At 42.5% G+C, this 16366-nt stretch overlaps 1 long non-coding RNA gene across 1 annotated transcript; it reads left to right on the plus strand.

Annotated features, from left to right (window-relative positions):
• Window positions 1-9726: 9726 nt before the first annotated feature.
• Window positions 9727-10673, plus strand: LOC104861751. Its single transcript, XR_780107.2, has 3 exons — window positions 9727-9807; window positions 9946-10093; window positions 10603-10673. It is a non-coding gene; the product is annotated as an uncharacterized LOC104861751 (long non-coding RNA).
• The last annotated feature ends 5693 nt before the right edge of the window (window positions 10674-16366 follow it).

Here is a 16366-nt window from a genome sequence, read left to right on the forward strand (position 1 = left end):
TCAAGTTGAAGTCAGATCTGGGATGTCTTATCAAAAACTTGCTAAAGTGTGAACCAAAACATACTTTCTGATTGGTCTAAGGTAGGACAGAACTTGGGAACTGTGTTCTGCACGAGTGTTCTGATTCTCCCTGATTGAAAGGTGCTCAGACAGTTGGCCACACCCTCATCTCCTGCCTTATTCTGGCAGAAGGTGCTGTCAATGGGAGCAGAAGGATGTGGCTGTGATCTCCCACATAGTGCTAGAATTCTAGGCGCCTTAGCTAAATCAGATAGAATAAAGGAGCTGTCAGAGGACAGTCTGTCTGCCAGCTACGAGAGGAAGAGCATATCTGATGGTCAGTAATGATCCCCTTGATTCTACAGAATTCTAAGTGGACTGAATAGGCCCCAGGGCCATTCTGGGCCCCTACCTGAAAAGGGTAGTTTTAAAATCAGATCGCCCAGACTGTCTTGATTTTTCTTTGGTATGAGAAAAGGCTGCAAAAACTTGGTAGGCTTTCTTCAAATCCTCGTCTTTCTAGGCAGGTGGCACACACCTGTAATCTTAGCTTTCTGAAAAGCTAAGGCAGAAGGATAACAAGGTCAAGTGTGACCTGAGCAATGTAGTAATTTAAGAAGAGGGTCTCAAAACAAAAAAGAAGTGATACACACATACCTATATTTATAGCAGCATACTTCATAACAGCTAAATTTTGGAAGTGGTCTATAAGTCCATCCACAGATGAATGGATAAAGTAAATATGGTATTTATACCTTGTAGAGTACTAGTCTGCTACAAAGAAAGATAAACTTGAGTCACTTGTAAGAAAATGGATGCACATTGAGAACATAATGTTAAGTGAAATAAATCACACACAGAAGCTTCACTGTTGCATGGTTTCTCTTATATGAAAAACCCAAAATATAAATAAAGAGCAAAACAAAAGTTGCATAATAAAAGCACGGAGATAGATCTTTCTCAAATGGGAAGGGGGTCAAGAGATGGAGGGATATAGAGAAGGAGGGAGGGGAGAAAAGAGTCTAAATGAAAGAGCTAAGGTGTGTTATGTAAATGTAACAAATACAAGGAATGTAAACATTATGCACTATGAACATGTACTAATAAAATTTTTTTAATTTAGACTCTGCTTGGGATGCAGCTCAATGTGAAAGCTCTGGGTTCAATATCCAGTGCTGGAAAAAAAAATCCTTATCTTGGTATATGGTCGTAAAAACCTGTGCATAGGGACTTTAGCCCCATTTTCCTTCCCTGTTACAAAATAAATCTAGCTGAAACATTGTGTCATAATTGAGGATCCCTTTTGCAAGAGGGCACCTCTCCAGACTCCATAGTTCATACAGAGGCCAGGCCATGTTACAAAAGAAAATCAACTACTTTTTCTTTAAATGTTCTTACTTAAATTTTCCCTAGTTTGCCAAATGATACCCTACTGTTACTGTAATTTTTATATGAAGTGAGTTCATGGTTCCACAAATGACAAAGAATGAAGTCATGAAACAAAGGAGGAAGCTGTGAGAGTTCCATTGGAAATAATAAGCAAATTGGTAATACAGTCCTATTACAGGATGGCTCTAAGCAGAAAATCCAATTAGGCATCTCTGATCCTATACACATAAGCACAGCACAGGAAGGGGCTTGAATACAAACAGAATACAAAAGAAAACTGGTTTGCTTGTTTGGTTGGTTTGTTTGGTTTTGTTTTTGTACCAGGAATCCAACTCAGGACCTTGTGCTTGCAAGTCAGGCAGCAGAACCACCGAGCTAAATCCTCAGCCCCCTCCGGTTATCTTGTATATCTGGTTTCTCCAGGTACAGAGATACAAATTTTTAAATCTTAATTGCATATCCTCAATGACAGTCAATTTTCTGGAAGGAAAAGTCTGTGTCTTTCTATTCTCATCCTAAACTTTTGTACTTTTTCCTTGTGTATACATCTGTATCACTGAGCTTGACTTAGAATTAGCTCTTAACCTGGATGGGCTGTTTCATTTTCTTTTACATGTTTAAGCTTAACCAACTCCTTCTCAACTCTTTCATATCTTGGATTTTTCTAACTGTCTACTTATAACTAAACTGAGTATCCATTAGAGAAGGAGGGCTGATTCTGGCTGATATGAGCCGAGAAGGATCAAGGTAGGGGAGATGGCAGTCAGGGATTTTTCTCCAGAAAACTAATCTAAGGAGCTTACAAAGAAGCTGGGTCAGAGTTCAGTAAATATGGACTCTCTTAGTCTACAGTACCTCCACAAAAGGAGCCCAGCACATTCTTCAAAAAATGAAAAAAATAGTCTGGCAGGGGAAGCACAGAGTTGAGTCCTTAGGAGTCAAGGAGGTTTATCCTCATTGTTCTTGTGGGGAGTTAATGGAGTACTCCTCAAGAGACAGCATTGCCCTCAGACTCAAAAGTCCAGAACAGCAAAAGATAAAATTGCTCCCTCACCAGGGGAGGACCAAACAGGAAAGGAAACTGAGACAAAGCAAGTGTGACATTCCCTTCCACCTATGTGGAAGGCCAGACTCTGCCAGTGAAACCTGTCCTAGATGTTACAGCAGCAGCTGCACTAGTCACCTCTAAGTGGATAAAGAAGTTCTGTGTTTTTATTGAGGCATGTTGTTCCCCAAATCTACCCTACCACCAGAGAAATGTGAGAAGAGACATAAGAGTATAAAGTTGTCTGGTAGAAAACAGCACAAATCTCTATCTCCTAAATGGAAACAAGTTTAGCAAGAACATATTCCAAACAGAAAGGATAATAAAACTTTCATTTGGGATTGACCTTTTTATTAATCTCAGATCTCAGTGGAGCGTCTAATGATGTTACCATAATTCCAGTATGAAATTTAGCTGCACTTCTGTGAACAATGAAGAATAAAGCCACAGGCAAAGAAAGAAGTCATAAGAGTTTATTAGAAATCAGAAGACAAGAGTCATCATAGAGGCCAACTACAAGGGGATTCCAAACAGAACAGCTAATTAGAGATCTCTGTCCTGATCTTATGTCCATAAGAAAAGCATTGGAAGGTGCTTGAATTCAAAGAGTTCAAAAACACAACTGGTCATGTTGCATATCTGTTTTTTTCCAAATCCAAAGATAGGAAGGAACTGTTAAAGCCTAATTACCATATCCTTGCTAAAAGTCAATTTTCTGGAGGGAAGAGTGTTATCTCTCTATTCTCATCCCAATATTTTATGCTTTATTCTTGTATTTATCTTCTTATCTGTAAACTAGGCTTAGCTGCTTGAATTACCACTCAACCTGGGTGTGCTCTTTCATTTTCTTTTACATTTTTCACCTTGACAACTGGCTTGCTTAACTGGCTGCTTGTTTTACTCTTCCATCTGACCGTATCTTATCTTAGGCTTTTATAACAACTAAACTAAGCCATTACCCTAACTGCAAGGTTATGCTAGGACTTTTATTAGATAGCAAGATCTTACAATATTTAGTGACAGACAGGCCGCTGGTTTGCTCTGATTTTGACCACTAGATAAGAGAGCTATATTAGCCAAATCCTAAAAGGAAGAAAAATCATCACCTATCCCTTCACGCCTCTTAAGACAGCCACAGAAATAGCATGCCAAATCACTAGTTGCTGATCACACAAATGTGGCGGCCCAGCCATCACAACACGAACATGCCTGAGTTGGGGAGTGAGGATTGAGAAAGGAAAGAACACTCAAGCCTGAGTGGAGACCAAGACAAGTCTGATTTATTTCACAGAAACAGCTCCTTTTAAAGGCGCACATCTACAGGAAGCTTTTAAGGGCACACAACAACAGGAAGCAGCAAGCAATTGTTTTTATCTTTATTCAAAGACCAGATTTCCTGACTCTTTCAGATAACATCAGACTTGGGCTCATGAGTTAACAAATGTATCAATGCCTTAATTGTAGAGGAAGAAGTCATTTTCCAAAGTCAAACTCCAGTGGGTCATGACTGGCCCCCACACACAAACCACAAAGCAGCTGGAAAACAAGACAAAAGACTCAGAAATTTTGACAATCTGACCAACACAAAGTTCTGCCTCCAATGCAGGGTTTTAGGAGAAAAAAAAAAAAAAAAAAAAAAAAAAACATCTCTCCAAGCCAATGACTGGAACTAGCTAACAACTCACCAAGACAATAACTGGATCCCCAAACCCCCATTAGTTACAGTTCCTATTAAATTACTCCCTGATGTCTGAGGAACCAAACCAACACAGAAGTCAAGGGAAGGGGACAGAAGGGTTACTTTATCTAATGTCCCTCCAACCATCAAGCAGGTTGAAGCAGCAACAAACCAGGACAACTTTTGTACCCTGTCATTCCCAATTAATAAAGTCCCCACAGATATCTTGGTGTCCCAATGAAATTGGGGTTCAAAAGGAGAAAAAAGATTGAAATACCAACCAGAAGGCCCACATTGCAGATGGGGACTCACCCCTGCAGAGTGTCTAATGTTGTGAATGCTCAGTCAATTTCAGGGTCTGGATAAATCCCAAAGAAGTCACACTCCAGCAGCCCCAAAATTGGGCATCAGAAAACTGTCACTGACTAGCATGGGACATTGCTTTAGTGATAATAGAAATGAAAACTAAGGCAACAGTATGAACTCACAGACAAAAGATTTCCATGGAAAGGACTCTGGCCTGAATAATAGCTTCAGGGGGTGCACTCTGATGAAGAGGGTCAGACTGCCTCGCCCACAAAAGAACTGAGACCAGGTTTGTGTGATGCTGGTTGTTTATGATCTCAGTCCTGGTTTTCCAGCTCTGACAGAATTCTCATGGCTTAAGGAGCAGTTCTGCCCCTATGAAATTTTTCTGTTTGTGGTAGTTTCAGTTATTTCATGGTCTATTTTTCCTGGGGTTTGGGTCAAAACTGGCTCAGAAAAATGGATGGAGACTTGTAGGCACCACTCCGAAGAGGAAAGGCCTGCAAGTAGACATTGTAAAACTGGTACACAGAAGTCTTTGTGAATGCTGAGAAGTACCTTACTCCGTCTTCATGTCTTCCATCTTGAAAGGGGATGGATGAGATGATAACCTATGTAAATCTGAGGCTAATAAATCTGGTTCTGCCAATTTCTCTAAATGAATAACATACATATATCCAAAGTTTAAGGTATTAAAGGACACAAAAATAAAGGCCAAGCTTGTCTGTGTTTAGATATTTATTAGGCATCTGTAAATAAATAAAAAGTCAGCAAGTTTTTGTGTTTTATTTTTAATTTTGAATATACACATTTGCAGTACATAACAATTACATTCACAGTAGGGATTGGTACATGTACATAACATATTTCAGTTTCTTTATCTCCCCTCCCTGCAGCCCCATTTTATTTTCCCAGCATCACATTTGTTTATTTATTTTATAAGACCTTATAAAGTTAATTATCATATATAGAGATTGAAAATCAGACTAATAGGCCCAAGAACATATAAAACATGTAAAACAAATTGTATTGTCAAGGCACATGAGTCAGCAGTTTCAGCAGAAACTTCTTTTAAGTCCTTGATTGCCCCAGAAAAAATACATAAATTGTGCTTTTAATGAGTAACAAGTTAAGGGCCCAAGAATTTGTTCATCATCAGTCCCTATGGTACTTTCTGTCTACATCAAAAGTGCTTGCTTTCATATCTGAAAGTGGCCTTGTACTATTGTGTTGTTGTTTGTTGGGGACTGAGCTCTGTAACTCAGATTTCCCAGTTGTGTTATCCTGCCTTCGGCCCAGAAAAGTATGTGGAAAGCTGCATGTCTTCTGGCTAGGGGTGGACTGTGGCTAAGCAGGCACTTCTGAGGCAAAACAGCATCTGCTGAGCACAGTTCTCAATATATAGCCACTTGGTGGTAGAGAATATCTGGTTCCTCACTAACTTAATCCTTATCCACCCACTGTTTATAGTTGCTCTTCCATCCAGTGCTATCCCTTCCCCTGGGCTTCCGACTGCTATAAAAGTGGGCCAACCATGAAGTTTTATTCAAGTCTGTCTGCCAGAGGCAGGTCTCCTCCAGGTCCCCTTTATATCTTGAAATTTGTCTCTAACTTTTTGTTTCATTCCTCATTGTTTCCCAAAAAAAGTAGCTGAAGGTATGGTCTACCTTCCATACTTGTTATTTTGGTAATAGGAATTGAATCCAGGTCCTTCTCCCTGAGCTATATTTCCAACTTTTTTTTTCTTTTTTGTGTGTGTATGTGCTTTTCTCCCTGGTTCAGGGATTACACTGGACTCCACCTGGTACTTCCTGCCTGCACTGCAGTGGAAAGCCTCCTAGGGCCATCCCCTGACACCGCTGAAGGGTAGCTCTCTCATTTCCCATCTCTCAGAGATCATTGCCCTTTATTGCCTGATGCCCAGTTTCCTACAGACCATGTTTTCATATGTGTTCTCCATCTTATGGTTGATTCTATAGGAAAATAGGTCTCCTGTGATGTCACCTGGAGTGATAGATACCATGTATTTGGGTTTGTGTGGTGTGGATAGTGTGTGCTTGTGCATGTGAGTCTGCATGTGCTTTTCCTGTGTGTGTGCATGTGTGTGTGTGCACGCATCTGTGTGTGCATGTGTGTGTGTGTGGCCTACAGATGTTTGGTGTCTTTCTCCTTCACCTTCCTCTTTGAGGACAGATATAGAAACAGAAATGATCAAAAAGCAGCCACGGGAGGTGAGAAAGATAAGAATTAGTGAGACACAGTGGCAGGGTTGAAGACAGTGAAGAGAAGCAATGAGATGTGATCTGGTAACACCAGGACACTCCTAGGAGAGGCTGCCTCTATTGGACTCTCTCTGTGAGCTGGATGCTTTTCTCCTTGTCCTTTTATGGTCTGTGTTTATGGCTATGACATGCTTTTTCTGCTTCTTGTAACTCTAATACTCCCCCTGCCTTCTCTCCCCTTCCCCCATTCTTCTTCCTTTCCTTCTCTTCATTCTTTGCTGCAGACTCAGAGTTCCAGGAGCAGAGTTGGGTTCTCTTGGTGGAGGTCTGCCAGGCTTGGGTCTGTCAGTTCTATCTCCATCATCACTGTGAGTTTGCACCTTCCCTGTCCCCAGCAGGGGTGAGGCCATAATCACCCTATATGGGTATGAATGTGTCCGTATCTTCCAGCCTCTCTCTTTCTTTCTCTTTTGTTTAAAGTGGGAAACCAGGGCTAGGGGTGTAGCTCAGAGGCACAGTGCTTACCTACCAAGTGCAAGGCCATGGGTTCAATACCCATACAAATAAATCAATAAACACTGAGAAATTGGCATCTTGCCTGCAAAGCCACACAAATCACGAGCCACCACTGAAGATCCTGATCTAGTGCATGGGGAATCACCACACATGCCTAAGGATGAGGCAAAGGCAAGACTATCTGAGTCTGAAAATTAAAGCCACCAGGCTCTGCCTCTCCATTTATTCCTCTGACTCAAAGAAGGGCAACACACTGCAACTGTTCAATCCTGACCTTGGAGTGGTGCCATCACAGACTCTCCTGACCCCAGGACCTTGCTAAATCATCTGGCACTCAGCTCGGGTCCTTCTCCCAGCCCTAATGGGAAGACATGAAGTACTTTGCACAGAATAATTCATTTCTGGAGGAAAGAGCACAGACAGGATGAGAACTTCCCCAAGGCTACATGGCAGAGTAGAGGTAGAATCAGAGACCAAACCCAATGTTATTATAGAGCTTCTGTTTTCATCACCTCACTCTGTTCCTGCCTCAAAAAGACATGGAGACACAGATTTACTGGTTCGAGTGTTTGACTATACACCAGAATGCCCACTATTTGATCTTCTTCATATTCCTTTGTATTGTGAGTGGCTGGTGGATTCTCAGATTAATGGCCTCAAGCTTTTGGTAAATGGAGCTGCAATCAACTCATGGAGAAGATCATCTCTTATACACAGTCACACAAGACTTGGTTGCTTAGTGAAGGCTTTGTAGCTGAGCAGTCTCTAAACAATTCAGCCACTCAACTGACTTACCATGGATTGTGTGAGCTAACTTCAACAATTCAGGAAGGAGAACTGTGTGTCTTTTCAGAAATCATTTTAGCACCATGACCAAATACAGAATTCAACTGTATTTCCTGGCTACAGACCAGGGTTTCTTACTGAAGTAAAAGCTGTTTGGGAAGCCTAGACAGTGGAGGTGGTGATGGAAACTTGTGTGACACAGACTTTCATCTGCAACCTCATGAAGATCCTGGAACCATACACAAAGAATAACAGGATTATTACTGGGTGCTCTGGGGAACCAGCATTTCTTTCCAGGTGATAGGGAAAACTTTTATAAAGAGCAAAAACCAATAAAGTGTTACAATGTAAAGTGGCTTCTGCTGTCTCTAGCATCAGTTTGTTTTGTTTAGCTCAAAACTAATAGGCACCAGAGGCACTAATTGCTGAATGAGGCATTTGGTCTGACCCTCAGATAACAGGGCACATCAAGGTCTTGAACTCTGGAGAGACTGAAGCCACCTGATTGTAAAAGTGTAAAGATAAAAAGGACCATTGCCAACATTCGCTCCACTGACCCTGAACACCCGCTTCCTATGGGCTAGAATAGGTAACTAGGCAAATCTTAAAGGTAAACTCCCCAACTGCAAAGAACTGCTACATCTGAGTTGAAAAGATTAACTGTCCTGTGACAGTGATTTGAACTGTGGGAATGGAATGTAACCACCCAAATGAAGTCGAGGCTGTGAAACCCTATGAAAAGAAGAGTTGTAACCCCATGCATCATTGATCCAGGCACAGCTTATGTGGGATCGACCCTTATCAATGAGTAAATTTATTATTTTACTTCCATTCTGCTGCCTCTCTGTGTGTCACTTACTGATTCCTTCCGTAACAAAGGTTCTTATTGTCCTGTTCAATGAACTGATGAATTGGATGGAACAACTGGTGAATGTGAAAGATGAACATGAATTTAGGGAAAAAATAAGAAGAAAGGGAAAAGAAGAATAAAAGATATGCTCAAGGAGAGAAGAATGCTTTGTGGGAGAAATAAAAGATCTCATGTCAGGCTTGGGAGTTTCTTCTCTGAACCATGGTAACAAATCTCTTCACATGGCAGGTCAGGTCCTGCCCCACTGCTCCAACCATGTTGTCATGCCCATGCCAGGCCCGGCCTTGCCTCAGGATCAGAGACAAGAGGAGGAGGAAAGACCAATGAGTTCTTCAACTTCATCAGGAACAAGAACAAGGGGCAGCACATGGCCCCAGCAAGACCATCCAGGCATGAGCTTCTCCATCAGGTACAGCAGCCTGTCCTTCTGCAATCAGTGAATGGACACAAAAGGAATCTGAGAAAAATATAAAGAAAGGAAAAACCACTATGTCATTTTGTGACAGGCATTGGACTTTCTTGGAGTCATCTATGGTTTATATGTCTGGAAAACCAAAAGGGGAAGGTAGAAAAACTGATAAATACCCTTTGTGCCTGATTTCTGTCACATTTTTCAGGGGAAAGTTCTGCTGCTTTGGTACAATCGAACTTTTGCAAGTCACAACACCCTTCATGATCTGTAGAGGTTTTTTTGCTATTTACTGTGTACAGTGTATTATCATTTAAGTGAAAGACTCTTATTTACACGGTTCAAGTCTGGTGCACTCAGGATAACAAGGTGGCCTGGGAATCACCAATGTGAATTTGGAAATGTGCAGTGGTCCTTGGCATCCCAGCTCATGGACAGTCCTCCCCAGGACAAAGCCACACTGGCATGGGGAGCCCGAGTTTGCACTTTGACCAGCTTGCTTTGCTGTCTTCATTCTTCTTCAGTTTCATTTCAGGATCTAAATCAGAGTCTCCATTTAATTCTCTCCAAGCTCTGCAGCCTCAGGTATTATTATTATTACTGGTATGACAGCTCTGAGTAATGGCCATCATAATAACCACATACTGAGTTTTTATTGTGTGCTAAGTAATTCTCTCCACAGACAGTCCCAGACTTAGGATGGTTCCACTTATGATTTTCCAGCTCTACCATGGTGCACAGGCTTGGAACTTGGAATCGTGACCATCTCTCAGGCGAGCACTGTGCAGTATGACACTCAGCTCCTGGTGAGCCACACAGTCACAGGAAGAAGCAACCCGAGCCTGCTAGGAGGTCAGGTCAGATAGGTTAGGTGAGTTAAATGCATTGTTGACTGATGAGATCTTTGATTTACACTGCATTCACTGGGGGAGCTCACATTATAAGTTGAGGAGCCTGTGCATTGCACTGACTCCTCCAAGTGGACATGGTTAATATGCCCATTGTGCAGAGGGAGAAAGTAGGTCCAGGAGGGAGGCATTCGTCCAGAGTCACCCCGCTGGGAAGCGACAAAGCTGGGACTGAGCCCAGGTCTGCTCGCCCCAGAGCCTACGCTTTCCCTGCCCCGCTATTCCCAGGACCAATTAGACCCCGAGGGCTTTGGTCCTGTGCCACAGGGCACCACAGTGCCCTCACTGCCCCATTCCGTCCTCCAAGACCCCAACCCCAAGAGGCTCCTGGATACAAATAGAGCCTTCAGGAGGAGCCTTGCCCCTCTGCCCTCCTCTGCAGGTCAGGACTGTGCTATGCATTTCCAACTACCCTCTGTGTTCCCCTTTTCCTAACATGAGCCAATTCCTACTTTTCTGACTGCTCCTTTAGAAGACAGATGCTGAACACATGAGGAGAAGGATGAGGAAGGATGATCCACCCCAACCACACTAATTCCAGACAGAATTCAGTCCTTTCAGGACTAGAGATTGTGCCAGGCCATGAAATCATCCAAACTTGAATTTTTAAATCCTTTTTCATTAATTAAATACAAGCATAATTCAATTTATAAAGTGACAATACATTTATCCAAAGCAATACCTTTTTTCAATGGTCGTTTTTGTTACAATTATCTAAAACTTGGACAGCTATGCAAACATGAGCTAATATTTTTGTCTAAACGGGTGTTAATTGTATGTGTAATACAAATGCATGGCAAAAAAAAATAATCAAGCACAGCAAGAGTACAAAAGTAAAGGAAAGTCTCCTTGATTCTTGTCCTTCGATTGTATGTCCTACAACCCAGAGTTAAGCACCATGTATGGTTTCATGTATCCTTATAGAATGCATCTGAACAAATGCAAGTATACACATTAGCCTACATGCACAATTCACAAAGCTAGGTGATCCTAATGTCTTTACTCCATTTTGTGCTCCTATAACAAAGTGTCCGAGGCTGGGTAATCTTCAAAGAGGTTTGTTCAGCTCACAGATGTGGAAGCTGGGAAGTTCAAGGACAACTGGCCCCACTAATGAGGTCCTCTTTCAGGTCCTAATTTGAAGATGGCATCACAGAGGGAGATAACACAAGAGTGAGGGCTCTCCGGGTGAGAAAGAGGAGGCAAGAGGCCAGGAAGGGGCCAGGTTGCTTCTGTAAATCAAGCTGCTCTCCGGGAAATTAATCCACTCTTTGGGATTAGCATGAATCCCTTCCAAATGGTGCTTCCATGATCTAATCACCTTCCACTACACCATGTTCAAGACCCATCTGTGTTAGTTACTTTTCTCTCACTTCTGAGACAAAATATCCGGCACCCAAAGTTAGAGGGGAAGGAGTTTATTTGGCCTAGGGTTCAAAGAGGTTTCAGTCCATGGTCAGCTGGCTCCAAGACTTGAATGACAAACAGGCATTGCAGAGGAGAAACAACACGGTGCACACGAGGCAGCAAAGTTAACAAGGGGGGCCTTCACTGCATCTTTCTGCCTCTTTTATCCCTCCAGACAACCAGGCTTAGGGCTGCCCCAAACCTATGTAGTGGTTTAGCACTCACATGCCCTGACTCTCAGCATCACACATTCCAGATTCAACTATCTCTGAAAAAGAAAGTTCCACTTCATCTACATAATTCTTCGGAGGGACATCTAAACACAAACCGCAACACTATCCCTTCTTAATATGATCTCTTTGGAGTCAAGCTTCTAGCACATGGACTCTTCAAGGCCAAACCACACCCAAAGAAGAGACACCTACTATTCCTTGAAGGCCTTTTTTTCCAGTACCAAAGATTGATTTCAGGGCTTTGCAACTGAGCTACATTCCCAGCCCATTTTTATTTTTTGAGACAGGGTCTTGGTAAGTTACCAAGTTTCCCAGGCTGGACTAGAACTCAGAATCTTCCTGACTTAGCCTCCCAAGGGCTGGGATTACAGACATGGACCACCACATCCAGCTCTTTATTCATTTAACTACTGCAGCACATTCAGCTGTGTAGCATACTCTTCTGAAGGCCTGCATGGTACTAGAGCATCTCTATACTGACGGGCATTCACATTGTTTCCAGCTTTTCACTCTGTTCCAGTGTACATAGTTCTAAACAAGGCTTGGGCTGCTGTGGGAGTATTTCTGAAGGAGAAGCCCCTGAAGTCCACATCTGGCCCTCACTCACTCACTTAAGAGGCTACTGCCTGATTTTATGGGCTATTGCTGAAAGACAGGAAATGTGTGTGGCCAAGGGTGGTCTAAATGAAGAGCTATCCACAGCTCTCACCAGCTTTGCCATGGGTTTGAAACATGGTTGACTTGGGGGAAGGGTGTTGTTTGGTTTGTCTTGGGTTGGTTTGGGTTCTTTAGTACTTGGGATTGAGCCCAGGGCTTCACATATGTGTACAAATGATCTACCACTTAGCCACCCCACCTTCTTTCTCCTTCTTCTCCTTCTTCTTCTTCTTCTTCTTCTTCTTCTTCTTCTTCTTCTTCTTCTTCTTCTTCTTCTTCTTCTTCTTCTTCTTCTTCTTCTTCTTCTTCTTCTTCTTCTTCTTGATAGGATCTTACAGAGTTACCCTGGCTGAGCTTAAATTTGTGATCCTTCTGCCTCAGCATCCCAGAGCACTAGAATTATAGGAATGTGCCATCAGAATCCTGAGGTCCCTGAAAGCCACAGCTATTCATATGTGGTCTTTCTATGAAGATGCTTCCATTCATCTGTTCATGCATCCCAGGGCAGCTCCACTCTCAGGTGAATATCTAAGATGACCACCTGGGACAGGCCTTCCCCCACAGATGGATGAGAACATGAGGAGTCATAGCTTAGGAGAAGATGAAGGCATCTGCTAAAGATGAAACCAGTCTTTATTATGGTCTGAATGTCCCCTCCAAGTCTCTACTCCTGCACTCCAATAGTCCTTGTGACAGGGGGACCTTAAGGAGGCAATGAGGCCATGAAGGCCCACCTTTAGCAATGGAGTAATGGCATTATTACAGGAGTGGGTGTTCCCAGTCTTAAAAAAAAAAAAAGGATGAGCTCTACACTGAAATGTAATCCCAACTACATTGAAGGCTGAGGTAAAAGGACTTTATTGAGCCCAGGAGTTTAGGGCCAACACTCTGACCAAAAAAAAAAAAAATGAGATCCACTGATTTCCACTCTGTCTCACTTTCATTGCCCTCTTCCACATTATCATGCAGTGCAAAGGCTCTCACCATGGTACCAACACCAAGCCCACAGTCTTGTCAGCCTCCAGAACCACATGTCAAATAAACTTGTAGTCTTTGTAAACTACCTAGTCCGTGGCATTCTGTTATAGCAATGCAAAATGAACTAAAACAATTTTATACTACCTGTGGCTCAGTAGCTCAGAGAATATTTCTAACCTATTTCGCTCTTGATTCCCATCACCACTCTCCCTCTAGGTCTCCCCACTTCTAAATCTAATTGTCTGTCTGTCTGACTCTCTCTCTCTCTCTCTCTCTCTCTCTCTCTCTCTCTCTCTCTCCTGCTCCCTTCTTTTCTTTTCTCCCTCTCTCCTCCCTCCCTCTGTCCTGGTCTCTGATATCTGCCTCCCATTCTCCTTTCCGTCTCTCTTTCCACCTCTAATCTGATTGTTTTACCTGTTTCTTTGTTTGTTTGTTTTTTAAGATATGGTCTCACTAAGCCATTAAGTTGCACAGGCTGGACTTGAACTTGCAATTCTCCTGCCTTCCAATTCATCCCACAATGCTAGGATTACAGGGGTACCCTGACTTCAGTCTTCACATGGCCCTAACCCTGTGCCTTACTTCCTTCCATTGCCTGGCCAAAATTTCCCTACATGCACAATACAGAGCTTCATTGCTGGTCCCTCCTCCACCAGCACCTCCTTTTGAGGATTCAACTGGCTGGGTACTGTGGGAGCCACTCTACATAACTTTGGGGATTAAAAACATTTCACAATTAAATTACAATTAGGCCTTTCTGAGGCCTAAATGGTCGCATGTTGTCCTGATGCTCAAGGGCCAGATTACATCAACATAAGGTCCTCCTGAATTTAGGGTGATCACCACCCTCTAAGACAGGTGATTCAGCCTTTGAAGCAACCCAATAAATAGTGGCAGTGGGCCCCAATCCACCCCAGGAAGGAGAGCCACCCCTGCTCCCACCTCAGCCGTCATTGCTCAACCACTGGGAGGCAGCCTGGGCCCTGATGCACCTCGGGAAGGAGAGCCGCACCTTCTCCAGCCCCAGGCGCCATGGCTCAAGCACTGGGAAGGTAGCCACGTGGGTGCCCCGGATCCCCCATAAATCATGTCCCCCACCACCCACTTTCAGACCTCCTGACTGTGACAGTCTTTGGACCCACTCTGCAGAGGCAGAGGTGGTCATCAAGGGTATTTCTCTGAGTTCCCAACTTTGAACATCTTTAAAGAAAGGGCGTGGGAAACCTGTAATAGAATATTATGGAGTTCAACCATTCAGAAGGTTGGGGAATTCAATCTGGGCCTTGCAGCCGAAAGTCAGTCAGTGTCATGGGGTTCAGCCATCAGCTAACTGAGATCAGGGGTCTTGCATCCTCACTCTGTCTGAACCATTAAATGGTAAATACACTATATTGAAATTTTGTTCACTGCAGACATGTTCTGGACTGCTTCTTGATTTCAATTTAATTCAAATGATTTAAGGGTGATAGACTAGTGACAACCACAGGTGGTCAGTGTACAAGCTGTGCTTGATCTTAATGTGTTGTTGATTGTATCAGTTGGGAAAAGCATTGTGGTTGATTTGATGAGCTGTTTCTCTGATGTTATGGAGATGAGAACCTCTATGGGTCGTTAGAGACACAGAAGCTAGGGCGCAACTATATCAGGAAGATTTGGGTGATAACCCAGAGATTAAACCAAGGACAGTCCAACAACAAAAATAAAAATGAGAAATCATTTAAGCAAGACACAAGGACAGACTTCCAGTTTACCAATGGCAAACAGTAGGGCAAATGAGGATGAAAAGGCCGATAGTGAACCACCAGGACACCTTGAACTCAAAGCACAGGAAGTAACAAAACAGATCAATCAGGCTCTAGAAAAATTCAAAAGAGAAATAATTTCCCAGATAACCATAGAGATAGTGAGCAAAATGGAAGTTGTGATTTGAGACTCTAGAGCAGAAACTGACAAAAAAATAGATGAACTCAGGACCATGATAGAAGCCATGAAGGCCCAGCATAAGAAAGAAATGGAAAAAATAAATGCCCAACATAGGAAAGAAATGGAATCCATAAAACAGATTCAAACAGAGATCCAGGAGATTAAACACTCCCTTGAAAGTGTATGCAACAGAATAAAAGAATGCAAAGATAGACTCTCAGATATAGAAGATAACATTGCAGTCAGTGACCATGAAAAGAGAGGTCTCTTAAAAACAGTAAAGGTGGGCTGGGGATTTAGCTCAGTGGTTCCGCCACCTGCCTTGCAAGCACAAGGATGCAAGTTCAATCCCCAGTACAAAAAAAAAAAAAGACTAAGGAATGTTATAAAATATTTAAACTCAATTAAAACTGAAAAAAAAGTAAGGGATCATGAGCAATCGGTTCAACAACTCCTAGATGATGCAAAGAAGAATAACATAAGACTGATAGGAATACATGAAGTAGCAGGAGAAAATACAAATGACTTTAAAAAGCTGTTCGCAGAATTAATGACAGAAAACCTCCCAAACAGAGGGGAAGAATTTGATATTCAGGTAACTGAGGCATATCGGACCCCAACTAGCTACAATCAAAAAAAATCTACACCTAGACATATAATAATCAAGATCCCAGAAACCCAACAGAAGAACAAAATACTACAAGCAGTAAGAGAAAAGAAACAAATTACATACAAAGGAAAGCCCATCAGAATCACAGCAGACTTTTCAACACAAACCCTTGGGGCAAGGAGAGCCTGGAGTGAGATATTTCAAGTACTAAAAGAGAACAACCTCCAACCTAGACTGATGTATCCAGCAAAACTCTCTTTCAAAATGGATGGGAAAATAAGATACTTCCACGACAAAGAACAACTGAGAAACTACATGAATACTAAACCAGCACTTCAAGGAATTCTAAACAAGATCCTAGAAAAAGACAATGAAGGCAACAACACCATGAGGCCCAACAGAGCAAATCAAATAGGCAAGGCAAGAAA

This window comes from Fukomys damarensis, unplaced genomic scaffold, assembly GCF_012274545.1.
Source record: "Fukomys damarensis isolate Sample0158 unplaced genomic scaffold, DMR_v1.0_HiC HiC_scaffold_19, whole genome shotgun sequence".
Taxonomy (NCBI): Eukaryota; Metazoa; Chordata; class Mammalia; order Rodentia; family Bathyergidae; genus Fukomys; species Fukomys damarensis.